The sequence below is a fragment of the Schistocerca piceifrons genome, chromosome 3 (assembly GCF_021461385.2).
Source record: "Schistocerca piceifrons isolate TAMUIC-IGC-003096 chromosome 3, iqSchPice1.1, whole genome shotgun sequence".
In the NCBI taxonomy this organism is placed as follows: Eukaryota; Metazoa; Arthropoda; class Insecta; order Orthoptera; family Acrididae; genus Schistocerca; species Schistocerca piceifrons.
Window position 1 is genome coordinate 952,144,346 of NC_060140.1, and position 15,760 is coordinate 952,160,105.

Here is a 15,760-nt window from a genome sequence, read left to right on the forward strand (position 1 = left end):
TATATTGTCATCTTGTGTGTGGTGGTGGGGGTACAGTTTCTGCTTTATAACTTCCTCTGCCATAAGAGGAAGAGAACTTACTTGATCATCCCTGGCTTGATTTTTAATAACAGAGAAAGTGAATTATCAGATTAATTCTGTCAGTGAGTGCAGAAGTTGATTAAGTGGCAACTATATGCTTTACATCCAAATTAGCAGGTGGTCTTGCTGTTAGTGTCTAATGACTTAACTGCTTCCTCAACTTGCAAATGGGGACAATAGAAAAAAAGGGAGCAAAACACACCTCTATAATCAAATAATCACACCTAACTATTTGTTGCTTTGACTGCAGTTGTTTTATTTCTGCTTAGTGGAAAGAACACAAGTCAGCTACTACCTCACACTTCTACACCATGGGTTATTTAGTAACTGAGAAGAATACTTAACCATTATACACATTCCATTAGACATCAATACTGAGTACAGATTAAGGATGGAAGAATAAGTACATAAGATGACGAACTGAATCAAATATTAGAAAACTTATTCACTAGCCACAGGGATAAGTGATCTCTTCAGATCTTTGCCTAAAGCTCTCACTGGAAGAAGCACAAGGGAAAGGGAATTGTTAACTGGCTGTGATATTACATCATGAAGATTCCATTGGTGGGGGTTGGTGAATCAGAAACCATTCTGATTTAATGTGTATAATCACTGTTAGATACTCATTTTGGAAGACCAATAATGTGCTTACATGAAATCACATCTACAGGCTGGAACTGAACTGACATGAGCTGAAATGAAATGTGCTAACGGAGCTAATATGAGCCAAATGAGCTAAAATAAGAGGGAATCAAGCGAGATATGACCTTTGATTACCAGAAGGAGTGACCTACCAGTCATCCTCTTCACTGCATCTTGAAGCCAACATGACTGCTTGTTTCTTTCTATAGGGACATCAGAAGTTAGTATGTTTTCTAAAATTGGCAGATAAAAAAAATAAAAAAATAGATTGGGCAGACATGGAGGCATATTTGTTAGGAGGCCTTGTGGTAACATTTTAACGACAATGGTAATTTCATGCATGTTCAGATGTGCCCAAAGGAGTAATGCCTTGAATACTTGAAAGTGGGTTGACAACTACCGAAACCCATAAGATAGTTCTTCAATTCTTCAATGGCATACTAATATGACTTGCTGAATTTTAATCCTTTCAGTTGCCACAAAGTTAGTGTATCAATAACGTGAATTATTAATTGATGACTAAGGAAAAGATAGAGTGCTACTCACCATAAAGATGACACACTGAGTTGCAGACAGGCACAACGAAAAGACGAAAAGACACTTACACATTAGCTTCCGGCCAAAGCCTTCTCCAGAAAAGGAAAAACACACAGACACACACACACACACACACACACACACACACACACAAATTCATTCAGGCAAGCAAGCACACTTCACACACACACACACATGACCACCATCTCCAGCAGATTGGACTGGAATGCTGCTGTCACATAGAACAGAGGCAGCAGTCTGGAGGAGGCAGGGAAGGAGAAGGGATAGCAGGGTATGAGTGAAGTGAGAGAAGAATGCTGTCTGGTGGAGCAAACCAATACAAAAAACTGTGAATGATTGCAGCAAGCTAGTATATGAGATGGCTGCTTTCATAGGTGACCTGGCTTCTGTAGGAGTAGGATAAGCCTGTGACATGATGGGAACAGGAAATGCTGGGTGGGTGTATTGGGCAGGTCTTGCACCTTGGTCTTCCACAGGGATGCGGTCCCTGTGGCAAAGTGTTGGAATTTGGAGTGGCATAGGGATGGACTAGGTTGTTGTAGAGGTTGGGTGAATGATGGAACATCACTTTAGGAGGGATGGCAAGGATTTTGGGAAGGATATCCCTCATTTCTGTGCATGATGCTTGGTAATCAAGGCCATGACAAAGGATGTGATGAAGGGACATTCTTTTGTAGGCTGTGGTTCTTGGGTTGGTAGGAAGAATATATGTTTATGGGGAAATGACATGGGAGATCTGTTTGTGGTCTAGGTCTGGGGGATGTTGCCTGTCTGAAGGGCTGAGTGAGACCGTCAGCATACTGGGCAAGGGAGTTCCTGTCACTGCATGTATGCCATCCCCAGATGGCTGGGCTGTGTATGAGGGATTTTTTGGTGTGGAAGGGATGACAGCTGTTGAAATGCTGGTACTGCTGGTGTTTGGTGGGTTTAACGTGAACAGAGGTGTGGATAGAGCCATAAGAGAGGAGTAGGTCAATGTCCAGGATGGCAGCATGCTGTGTTGAAGTGCACCAAGTGAAGCAAGTGAGAGAGGTGTTGAGATTGTGAAAGAATGAGGATAGGGTGTCTTGCCCCTGAATCCAGATCATGAAGGTATCATAATTGAACCTGAACCAAACAAGGGGTTTGGCGTTTTGGAGGCTAGGAAAGTCTCCTCTAGATGGTCTGTAAACAGGTTGGCACAGAAGGGTGCCATGCAGATACTAATGTGTGTCTTTTCATTGTGCTTGTCTGTAACTCAACATGTTGCCTTTATGGTGAGTAACAATCTGTCTTTTCATTAATTATTGATACTTGAACCTGGAATTTACATTCAATGAATTATTAGTTAAACAGTTAATCACAATTATTTAATTGGATAGATAAAAAATCTACTCACCAAACGGTGGTGGAACACACACATAAAAGACTGTTGTGATTGGCAAGCTTTCGGAGCCAGTGGCTCCTTCTTTGGGTAGAAGGGTTGAAGGTGAAGGAAGAAGGGTGAAGGAAAAGGTCTGGAGAGACTAACTGTAAGAGATGAGAAGGAAAGGGTGCAACCAATGCTGTACTCTGGAGTTTGATGACATTGCCCAGAAGGCAACAAGGTGCCCATATCTATGAACAAGTCTTCTAGTTCTCTGAAGTTAAGCTAGTTGACACCCATACCCCAAATGAGGACTGGAACTTTCCTCTGAAGTACACCGGGCTTGTGGTGATGGTTAGTGTTTGTCCGGCTGTGGGAGGCAAAGTGCTATCTTTGATTGTCTACCATGAAGCAATTTACCCATCCCTTTTCTGTTGATGGGTGTGGTATGGTACATACTTAAAATGTTTGTCAATGCTGTCCACTCAGTTCTTCTCCTGAATGGTCTGGGCTGGGTATATCTTGAATGTCCATGTCAGATGGTCTCCTGTACCATTGGAAGAGTGATGAAATGGAATGCATGGAAGGTGCTATATGCCACTGAGGGTAGAGATATTTGAAAAGGTTTGGTACTGGAAGTAGAGTCCATCTTCTGAAATGATGACTTTAAAGAGGCCTTCGATTGCAAATACTTAAGCTAATTTCCAGGTGGTGACTTCTGCTGAGGTGGAGCACATTGTACCATTTAGTAGAAGTTGAATAGGCATCCATAACTACCTTCCACATATGTCGCGGATATGGAACCCACAAACTCATTGTGGAGGTAGCCCCAGGGCCATTGTGATGGTGGGCAGATTGGAATTACTGACGTGGCGTTGGCTGTGATGTGGTACACACCTGGCTGTTTGCGACCATCTCAATGATGTTGTGATTTGTAAGATGCCAGTATACATCCTGTCATGTAATGTGGATAGTGGAGGCTTGCTAAGAAAGATTAATAAAGCTGTGTATGAACTTATTTTATTAATTAAAATAACTGGCTTTCTTTACAACAGCTGACTTTTCACATGCAACTAAAGCAATACAAATAATAGTACTACTGCAAAGAAGACAAAGATAAACAGCTGTGCCCATATAAATAAACTCTATGCACTAGTGGTCAGAATGTGAGTATAAACAGAACAAGAACCACAAACACACACAAATGCAATTATGCAAAACCTTTCCAACACTCCCACTATTTAAGTGATTGCATTTAGCAATTAACAACATTGAGCTTTGAGCACAAATATTCAGATTTTTCTTTGGTTAATGCTTTTGTCAACAAATCAGCAAGTTGTTCTTTGGTACACACACAAACAACTTCTATCTCTTTACACTGCACTTTTTCACATAAAAAATGATAGCATACATCTATATGTTTGGTGTATTTTTGATGTTCAGGATTTTTTGACAACTTGATTGCACTCTGGTTGTCGATTTGTAATGTGGTTGGTCCTATACACTTGATTCCCAGACCACCTCGTAATTTTCTCAGCCAAATTACATTTTTAGCAGTAGTAGGAGCAGCTACATATTCGGATTCACTTGTACAGCAACAACGTTTTGGCTCTGAGAAGTCCAGGTCCAGGACCACCAGCCAAAAGAAAAACAAATGCTGTTGTTGACTTTTGCAATGTAAGATCATCTGTGTAGTCAGCATCAGAAAGACCAACCAGTTTCATTTTGCTCCTGCTTTTTGAGTACTCTATATTGTAATCTGGTTTCTCAATTAAGTACCTGTAAATTCCTTTCACTGCTTGCCAATATGATTGCATTTACCAATTAACAACATTAAACTTTGAGTGCAAATATTCAAATTTTTCTTTGGTTAATGTTTTGGTCAACAAATCAGCAACTTGTTTCTTGGTATACACATAAACAACTTCTATCTCTTTACACTGCACATTTTCACGTATGGCTGTTCAAAAATCTGCTCACACTGTTCACTGCAAATGAAATATCTGGTCGAGAGATAACTGACAAAAACATAAGAGATCCAACCGCTTCATGATATGGTACTTTTTCACCACTGAACTCGTCATCATTAGGTAACAGACTCACATGGGGATAAGCAGGAACACTTGAACCTTTTGCTTCAGACATTCCAAATTTCTCAGTTATCCTCCTCGTATACTGGTGCTTACATATTAACATTTTATTTCCCACACAATCTCACTCAGTTTCGCCTCCAACAAAGCAATGACCTTAACCGACAGTGATTTGAAAGACTTCTTTTAGTGATGTGGCAGCTTTATGAATTGCTTCTATTGACTTTGATGTAGTAAAACTATCATCTAAAAATAATGCTAACAAGATAACATCACCACTGATTACACCACTGAATAAACATGGATCAGTGCCAGTTGCTTGAAAACTATAATGTGAAAGAAAGTCTGTAAATTTCTTGTTATAACACCGAGGAGCTTGCTTAGGTCCATACAGTGATTTCTGAAGTTTGCAAACTACAGGTTTCTCGGTTTTAACCACCACTCCCTCAGGTATATCCGTGTAAGCTTTTTCAAGAAGGCTCCCATACAGAAGTGGTGTGTGAACATCGAACTGTACCATTTCTAGATCATTATATTGTCGCTAGGCAATGAAAACCTTGTAACTCAAATTGGTCAAATTTTACAGGAGAAACAAAAAACTAATTATAGAAATCACATGGAGACGTGATTAGTCAAATGTAGTGGTTTCTGCTACACAATATGGATCCGGCCATTGGTATATAAGACTTTATTATGCACTTCAAATTGTCTGCTGGTTTTTGGAGTTACGAGGTTTTCACAGTTATTTTTTTGGTAGTGAAGAGATAAGAGGCATGTAACAAGTGCATGGTTAAGAATTGAAATGAGTGAATGTTTAATTTGTTTTAAAAAAATACATACTTAAACTGTGCATTATTTGTGTATTATGAAACATCTGTAAGGATACATTGTTACAGATATGAAGTGAAATGAATAATTTCACATTGATCAAAATATTGGAATCTGGATGTTAGTAAATTACAGTGTTTAAAAAACATAGAAACAATGTTGTTAGCTTTAATTAAACTTTTATTACTGTAAACATTTGTGCAGTTTATTAATATTTATTATTGTTACTATTACTGCTACTATCACAATCACAGTCATAGGTGGCTGTAAACAAGTTTATTTTTGGCTGCATTTTTTTAGGCACGGACATGTTCTCTCATTACAAATGTGAGGCAGTTTGTCATAAAATGAATGCACATCTTTAGGAAGGACCTGCTTTAGTTGTTGCAAATGCATAAACTTTTCTGCTCTGATCTTTAGTGGTGAACTGTAGAGAGTGGGCACTGTAAATGAGCTGGGTATGTTTGACATTCTTCTTGGAAGTGGTTCCCATGCATCGCTGAATTTCAGTTTATATTCCATTTTTCCGGAGGGATCATACTTGAGACACCAGATATCAGTCACTGTTGGATCCCAAATTTTGGATCCTGTCAGAATAGATGAATACAACGAGACTTTATCATAGGACTTGAAAAACATGTGGTCCAAATAACTGACAACATAAGGTCTTGGACTTTGTCTTGCGGTAGTACAAACTTCTACATAGCCATCAGGAGTATAAATGTGTCTGTTTTTTAACTTCCTTTCTGTGGTGGAGTGCATAGAATCACACACCATTTGAGTGTGACATTTCTTCAGAAATTTTGCACTATTGTAATGCCTTTCTGATTGGTGAGATGAGCCAGTGCATTACTCATGACTGAGTTTCGATTCTGTTGCGTGCATCCGTCGCTATAGAAAGTAGCTTCTGAATCATTTTGGACGTATGTTTCTATAAAATGCACGAGTATACTGGCAAATTCCGAAGCTGTTAGTCCACCTTCACTCTCGTGCCAAAGGTAACAATAACCATCTTTACTTTTTAAATCGTAGATGGTAAAATTGTGGGCCTTTAGTTTGATTTTATAGTACAGTGCAGATGCTTTTAGTCTGGGAGAAAGCAGAAGTGCTTGAAGGTCCATAGTAAACACTCTAGCTGTTCCTAATTTAACACTGTTTTTTGCTTCCCTTGCCTCAGTTTTTCGGGCCATATGCAAAGAGTATTCATTGTCTGGGAGACTGCAGACTGCCTGTCTGGTGAGAACAACAAAGATTGCACTGGTCCTTTTTAGGCGAAAATAGGTTAAGATTATTTTCATCAAATACCTCACAGAACTGTTTGTAAGCAGCTGGGAATTGTTCTCTTTTCTTGCAAAATTCTATATATGCCATATGTAGTTCTGAGTAACTCTGCCAGTTAGGTTCCAAGTAGAGTTTTGTGGAAGAACGATGGCAGTAATGCGATTTCAGATTCGGCAACTCTGCAAAAAAATCTGATGCTGATTGTCGTCCACCGGAAACTTTCGTTGGTCTCTCCTGCACTTGAGGCCCTTCTGGAAGCGTTCTTCCTGGTGCAGTAGATGCCCATGTTCTGACACTCTATTCGCCTAAGCACAAAGTATCAGAAACATAGTCTTGCAGACAGTGTTTCTCTGTCCTTCTATTACAAAATTGTAATATAGTGTGTTAGAACGGTGAGATTTATTAGATTCTGAATTATTTCTGTGTCTTTTAACTGGAATGTAGTAGACATGGCGTCTAACAACAATTTTTCTTTCACCCCAAGACATATCCTGCCAGAAATGATTAAATATTAGCTGTCTCTGCTCTTCTGTAATATGCTTGCAATTCCTGTTCCTATTTAAGGAAGAATGTTTACAAGTACATCGTGGTTTCATTTCCCTCCTACTTCTGCTCATTGTTGGTCTCTTTTTGCCAAACTCATCCTTTTGCATTCTTAAATAATCCTGTCCCCTCATATGTTTTTCTTTCTGCAAACTTTGAAGTGATTGATTGCTTTTCCTTTTACGGCGCTGCTTAGTACTTTTTACTCCCACATCAACTTCGTCATCGCCATCTTCCGTGCTGTTGTTACTGCTATGGTCATTTTTGTTTTTATTTGGGTCATACACATCACTACTGCCACTGGAGATATCATCCTCACTGCTGTGTTCGAAAAGACTTTCAAACTCAGAAGTGGAATTCGCCTCTGTATTGGCTTCTTTTTCCGCATTATCTGTAGTGTAAACAATAATGTCATCAATAATATTTAAATAATTTTATCTCCTCAACTTTCAAACAAGGATCTTACTTGAAGTTACAACAATATAAACTACAGTTTACCTTCATTTTCTAGGTCTACTCTTTCTTTTGGTGCAGGACAAGGAGGAACCTGACTAGAATCTTTTTCCGGTGATTTTATACGATATGAACCGTTGTTGGCTTGAGTCACAAGGTGAAGAGTGAATTTACTCTTTTTATCCACAGCTGAAAACAAAGTAGTTATTGTAGAATGCATAGGATTCTGTTAAGTTCTAAAATTAAAACCTCGTATGTACTAAGTGCAGTCTGCTTTACGTGCAATGAAAAACTCGTAAATCAATATTGTATTTAACGAGGTCATTATTAATTCTGTATATTCAAATACGATACATAAATACCTAAAAATACTAACATGTACTTGTAGCAATAAAGCAGTGTTGGGTCAGTCAGTCAAAAAGGTTACTAACACATCAAAACACATTTTAATCTCGGAGCATGTGTTCACCCTGCACACTAACAATGGCGATTACCGGAGATGTGAGGTTTACAGCACAGACTACATATCGTTGGAGATGTGAGTTTTTCATTATTGCCGTACAACTCGAAGAAGGAAGGTTTCAACAGGCTATGTGGCATAACCGTCTACATTTGGTAATGGAGTTAGGTGGATTTCGTTGTCAGATGGAGTTACGAGGTTTTCATTGCCTAGCAACAATATGTGATAATTGCCAAGAAAACTCTGAGTGATTGATATTGTATTTAATATTGACCTCTCAACACACAGCCACCAAAGAGAAAAATTCCTTAATATTATTCAAGAATATAACCTGTGCACTAAAATAAACTCCCCTGCACACGTAACAAAGACTAGTGCTACACTTATTGACCAGATCTTTGTAAACACTGACATGCACACCTCAGAAAACTTTAATACCGGCTACAGTGACCACAATGCACAGCTACTTGCCGTATGCGGAAGTGTTGATTTGTCTAGGAATGGAAGTGTTATCTACAAGAGAAAATTCAGCATGCAAAATATTGAGCACTTCAAACATATGCTAAGTACCCACTCGTGAAATAAAATCTACAACAGTTACAACACAGATGAAAAGCTGGATAATTGCATGGAAATTTACAGACATTGTTTCGAAATTGCATTTCCAAAAAAGAAAATAATTTGTAAAGGCCCCGGCAAACCCAAAACTTGGATTACATCAGGGATCAAAGTATCATGTAGAAGAAAAAGAGAACTTTTTGCACTATCAAAAACAGATTTGCATCCCTGAATTTGCTCACTACTTCAAAAAATACAAGTTAACTCTGAGTCGTGTAATAAGGGAAGCAAAATTAAGGGAAAATGACAAACTTATTATGGAATCATCAAACAAAGCTAAGACAATGTGGAATACGGTACAGAAACTTACTGGAAAGGTGGAAATACGCAAAAATATTGTATTGTCACAGGCGGGCAGCAAGAGCACTGATCCAAAATTAATTGCTAACCACTTCAATACTTACTACACCAATATTGCTTGTGAGTTAGTGAAGGAACAAATGGGGAAAACATCAAACAAAATATTACAGGAAATTTCTGGAAATAGTGTAACAAATACATCCATGTTCCTCCGACCAATAAGTAGGGAAGAACTGTTAAACAGCATAAGGTCATTAAAAAATAAATATTCAGCTGGAGTCGACGATGTGCCAGACTATATTATAAAAGTATCAGCTGAACAGATACTCCCATCACTGCTAGATGTGTGCAATTCTTCGCTATCAAGTGGTATTTTCCCACAACAGTTAAAAATTGCAAAAGTTGTACCTCTTTACAAAAAGGGCGATCAGCAGCAGATGGTCAACTATAGGCCTGTGTCACTCCTATCAGGTTTTTCAAAAATCATTGAAAAACTAGTTCTGCTACAACTAACTGATTTCTTTAACAAAAAAATATGATTTCAGGATGTCAGCATGGCTTCAGGCCTCAGTGCAGTACTGAAACAGCCACTTTTAGCCTCATAAATCGTATTTTAAATTCAGTGGATGATCACACAAATGTTTCGGGGATTTTCCTGGATTTAACAAAAGCATTTGATCTAATAGACCATGAAATTCTCCTAAGAAAGTTAGAGTGGTATGGTGTAAGAGGCCTGCCACACGAGTGGCTGAAATCCTACCTAGAAAATCGCTGTCAGATAACAGAGGTAAAACACATGGGAAAAAACGAACTCCAAGCTTATCAATCAAAACCTTCCACATTAACCCGCGGTGTACCACAAGGCTCAATTTTAGGTCCCTTTCTCTTCTTAATTTTCATAAACGACTTCCCCCTACACGTTCAACTCTCCGAACCAGTGCTATTTGCAGATGACACAAGCATATTAATTGAAGGTGAAAATGAAATGGCTCTAAGTTTAAATGCTGAAGTCACAACTGAAAATGTCACAGAGTGGTTTATGAGGAATAAGTTACTGATAAACCCTCAAAAAACAGTCGCCTTACACTTCCATACACAACAAAATAAAAACCCATTAAAACCAAACATGTCCATGGAAAACCAAAGAATTAACAGTGTCACTGAAACAAAATTTCTTGGCATCTACTTACAAGACAATCTTAAATGGAATTCCCACATCACTTCATTAAATTCTAAACTATCGAAAATGACTTATGCGATGAGGATTATATAGAACAACACAAGTCCTGAAACAGCTAGAGCGGTGTATTACGCTTGCATACACTCCCTATTGAGATATGGCATCATATTCTGGGGAAATTCTCCTCGTAGCATAACCACATTCCGGAAACAAAAAATGATTGTGAGGATAATGAAAAATGCTAACAGCTGAAAATCGTGCAAACCATTCTTTAAAGAACTGGGTATTCTACCCCTACCATGTATCTATATACTAGAAGTTGTAATGTTCCTTAAAAAGAGCATGCTAAAAAATGGAAATGTATTTATTCAAAATGAATCTGTACATGAACACTATATGAGGGCAAATAGTGACATACACAGACATCATTGTTATACCACACTGTGCAAGAAAGGTGTGTATCACTCAGGTTCACATTTGTTTAATAAGCTGCCAAGTAACCTAAAGGCCATAAACAAAATCCATAGCTTTAAAAAATCTGTAACTTCATATCTCTCGGAAAACTTTTTTTACTCAGTAACACAGTATCTTGAAAAATAAGTTAATTTCGCTTGTAGCAATATAAAAATGTAATATAACAATATAGCAATATAAAAATGTAACAATTTATAAATGTAATGTATACAATCAGTGTAACAGTACATTAATGTAATGTCATTTTGTCCAACATCTAAGGTATGGGACGTAAATAAATAAATAAATGTCCTGTTTGAAACCTCTTGCGCACAGCCGTGCTTTGTACCGAGTAATCTTACCATCTGTGTCAAATAAAACCTTGAACACCCATTTTGAGACATTAACTCTCTGGCTATTAGTTCCTGGAAGTATCTTCCAGGTTTTGTTGTCTTCATGAGCTTCCAGTTCTTCTTCAATCGCTTTTTTCCAGTGTTTTGAGTCAGTACCAGAAATTGCTTCTTTGAAGCTGTAAGGATGTTTATACTATGTAAAATCAGCTTCATATCTTGCTGGCTTGCAGATGATGGAACAGTCTTGTAGCTGCATCAACAGCACTTTGGTAGGTTGCTCTTCAGTTTCCAGTTTAGCCTTATTTACATAATTTTGTGAAATTTCCATCTCTTCCTGTGCTTGCGCTGGTTCACCAGTAACATGCTTGTGCCAATCCATGATACATTTTTCTTTGTCAGTCTTGAAGTTTAAGTATGTGTCATCAACTTATTGCTGTACAGATGCTGAGCTGTTGCTAACCTCATTGAATGTGACATCCCTCGATACAAACACTTTGTGACTCGCGAGATCGTAAAGTTGGTAATTTGTTGATTCACATTGATAACCAACAAGTACAACTATCCTGGATTTGGCATCAAACTTTCTGTGAAATTGTTTTGATGCATGAGCGAAGCCATCTGACTCAATCACTCAAAGATGTCCAACATATGGTTTTTGTGCATTCCACAACTCATATGGAGTTTGCTCCAAATTGCGTTCTGTTGTAACTCTGTTTAATATGCATACAGAGTGTTAACAGCCTCTGCCCATAAAAACTTTGGAAAGTTTTTGACTTCCAACATCGCGCGTGCACTTTCAAAAATTGTGCGATTGTCCCTCTCAGGACGACCATTCTGTTGTGGTGTATATGGAGCAGTTGTTCCTAACAGAATTCCATGTTTCCTTGGAAACTGTTTCATACCACAATTAATGTATTCAGTGCCATTGTCCACACGTAATGTTTTGACATTCTGACCAAACTTCTGAGGCCCCGGGAGTAGACAACATTCCATTAGAATTACTGACAGCCTTGGGAGAGCCAGTCCTGACAAAACTCTGCCACTTGGTGAGGAAGATGTATGAGACAGGCAAAATGCCCTCAGACTTCAAGAAGAATATAATAATTCCAATCCCGAAGAAAGCAGGTGTTGGCAGATGTGAAAATTACTGAACTATCAGTTTAATAAGGCACAGCTGCAAAATACTAACGCAAATTCTTTACAGACGAATGGAAAAACTGGTAGAAGCCGACCTCGGTGAAGATCAGTTTGGATTTCCTACCAAATTCTAGTCCCCCATCACAATTAAATTTTTGTCTCACTCAACTGTCTGAATAATTTCATTTATCTCATCATACATTTTGTCAATATCTTCATCATCTGTGGAACTAGTTGGCATATAAACTTGTTCTACTTTGGTGGGTGTGGGCATCATGTCTATCTTGGCTATAGTAATGCATTCACTATGCTCTTCATAGTAGCTTACCCACATCCTATTTTTTTATTCATTATTAAACCCACTCCTGCATTACCCCTATTTGAGGTTGTATTTATAACCCTGTATTCACGTGACCAGAAGTCCTGTTCCTCCTGCCACTGAACTTCACTAATTCCCACTATATCTAACTTCAACCACTCCATGTACAGGCCACAAGTGGCCCATCAGCTTCAGCTGCCAGAGACTTTGGTCATGTGTGTGTGAGCTGCATTTGTGTGAGTATGTGTGTGTTTGATGTGTTTTTTTTTCAACAAAGGCTTTGTTGTCTGAAAGCTCACCTTGTAACAGTCTTTTTGTTGCGCCTATCTGCGACTCAGCCTACAGTCACATGCACAGTCTGGCTTCAGCTGCCAGAGACTTTGGTCATGTGTGTGTGGGCTGCGTTTGTGTGTGTGTGTGTGTGTGTGTGTGTGTGTGTGTGTGGTTTTTTTTCCCAACAAAGATCTTGTTGTCTGAAAGCTCATTTTGTGACAGTCTTTTTGTTGTGATAATCTGCAACTCAGCATCTCTTCTACATGGTTAGTAGCAACTGTTGTTGTTGTTGTGGTCTTCAGTCCAGAGACTGGTTTGATGCAGCTCTCCATGCTACTCTATCCTGTGCAACATCTCCCAGTGCCTGCTGTAACCTACATCCTTCTGAATCTGTTTAGTGTATTCATCTCTTGGTCTCCCTCTATGATTTTTACCCTCCACGCTTCCCTCCAATACTAACAAACCATGCTTGTAGCTGGCCATCAGCTCATCCTGGCCTGCAACTTCCTTGGGAATAACTACCATTTACATGCTGTTGGATGTCCCTAAGTTGGTGAGTGTGTGACGGACTGTGAAAGCCCTTCTGTCATCTCACACACTGGCTTACCTCATCCGAGCCAACTCTTACATTCCATATCTTAAAACTTTAATATGACTGCTTACTCACCAGCACATGGGTTTTGTTACATAGTACAGAGAGCTTATGCTGAAGGACTGCTCACAAAGAACTAACTAAGAAGAACAAGCCCTCAAATAGCTGACAAATTTAAATACTATCAGTGGTATTTTAATTTTAATTTAATTTCCATCTTATTTTTGAACTTTCTAAAGTGATCATGGGTTACTGATTTTGATTCCTGACCAGGCCAAAGATTTCATTCACTCTAGGCTTGGCCGTTTGTGTTATCCTAATCATTTCATCTCATCTTCATCCCAAAAGATACACAATTCGCTTAAGTAGCATCAATAGAAAGACTTGTACCTTGTAGCTGACAACCTCAGATAGAGTCTTTCGGCCTGTAATACCATATGATCATTTCGTTTTGTAGACCTGCCCATTCTATTTTTACTTTATAATTTTGACTTGTTTTTCTTCAAATAAAGTGCTACTGACAAAACTAATTTTATGCTTAAATCAAACAATGGCAAGATTAGGCTGTAATGATGACACATTGAGTTGGAGATAGGCACAACGTAAAGACTATTACACATTGAGCTTTTGCCAAAGTGTTCTGTGAAAACAAGCCATGTCATACACCACCTCTGCTGCAACCACTGCACAGCTTTTTGTATTGGTACGACTACCAATCAGCTGTCCACCAAGATGAATGGCCACTGCCAAACGGTAGCCAAAAGCAAAGTGGACCATCCTGTGGTGCTACATGCAGCTGAACATAACATGTATGATTTTAATGGCTGCTTCACAACCCAAGCCATCTGGATCCTCCTCTACACCACCAGCTTCTCTGATCTACGCAGATAGGAACAGATTCTCTACTCTTGACTTCAATCCTAGGTAACCTACTGTCCCCACACCCTTCACCCAACAGTTTCCACCCCCTCTGTCCTACCACCTCCTGCCAGTTCGCATCCCCTCACTCTCATGCTGCTGTCTGCCAATGCATCCACTGGTATTTTCTTCTTCTCTGCTCCACTCCTTTTCCGCTCTCCCCTGCCCCCCTCACTCACACAAACTCTCTTGATGCTGTGACTGGCAGCCTTATTTTGCCGCCATCTAATCCGTGCATGCTCTGGCAGACAGGACTGACTTCTTTCCCCCACAAGTACCCTGCTAGCCCTCTTCATTTCCTGCCCTATCCCAGATTGCTGCTTTCTGCTTTTATTCAACCTAACCATTGTATTCGGGCTGGAGCAGCCGGACATAGCAGTCTTGCATGTGTGAGGTGTGCTTGCTTTAGTGTATTTTTTTTAATTTTTAAAATTTTTTTTATGAAGGCTTCTGCTGAATAATAATCTTTTCATTGTGCCTGTTTGCAACTCAAGGTGTCATCTTAACGTGAGTAGCAATCTACCCTTATAATATTCTTACATTTAAGGTTAGATTCAGGGGTTACATAATTAAATACTGAATAGAAAAACTTTGATCCAACCTTCAAAACAAAGTTTTCAGAGATACATAATGTGCATACTCCTAATTAAGTGTACAAAAGAAAAACCAAATCTTAATTGCATTTATCTTGTATTTTTCTTTACTGTTCTGAAAGAAATAATAGGGTGGTGAACTTTATTTATGAAATACTACACTACTGCCCATTAAAATTGCTACACCACGAAGATGATGTCCTACAGACGCGAAATTAAACTGACAGGAAGAAGCTGCTGTGATATGCAAATGATTAGCTTTTCAGAGCATTCACACAAGGTTGGCGCCGGTGGCGACACCTACAATGTGCTGACATGAGGAAAGTTTCCAACTGATTTCTCATACACAAACAGCAGTTAACTGGCGTTGCCTGGTGAAACGTTATTGTGATGCCTTGTGTAAGGAGGAGAAATGCGTGCCATCACGTTTCCGACTTTGATAAAGGTGGGATTGTAGCCTATCGCGATTGCGGTTTAACGTATCGGTGGGTTCAGGAGGGTAATATGGAATGCCGTGCTGGATCCCAATGGCCTCATATCACTAGCAGTCGAGATGACATGCATCTTATCCTCATGGCTGTAACGGATCGTGCAGCCACGTCTCGATCCCTGAGTCAACAGATGGGGACATTTGCAAGACAACAACCATCTGCATGAACAGTTGGATGACCTTTGCAGCAGCATGGGCTATCAGCTCGGAGACCATGGCTGCGGTTACCCTTGACACTGCATCACAGACAGGA

At 39.2% G+C, this 15,760-nt stretch overlaps 1 protein-coding gene across 1 annotated transcript in view; it reads left to right on the forward strand.

Annotated features, from left to right (window-relative positions):
* LOC124789262 (intraflagellar transport protein 172 homolog) overlaps nt 1–15,760 on the forward strand; it is a 282,278-nt gene that overhangs the window by 59,554 nt on the left and 206,964 nt on the right. The window lies entirely within an intron of this gene.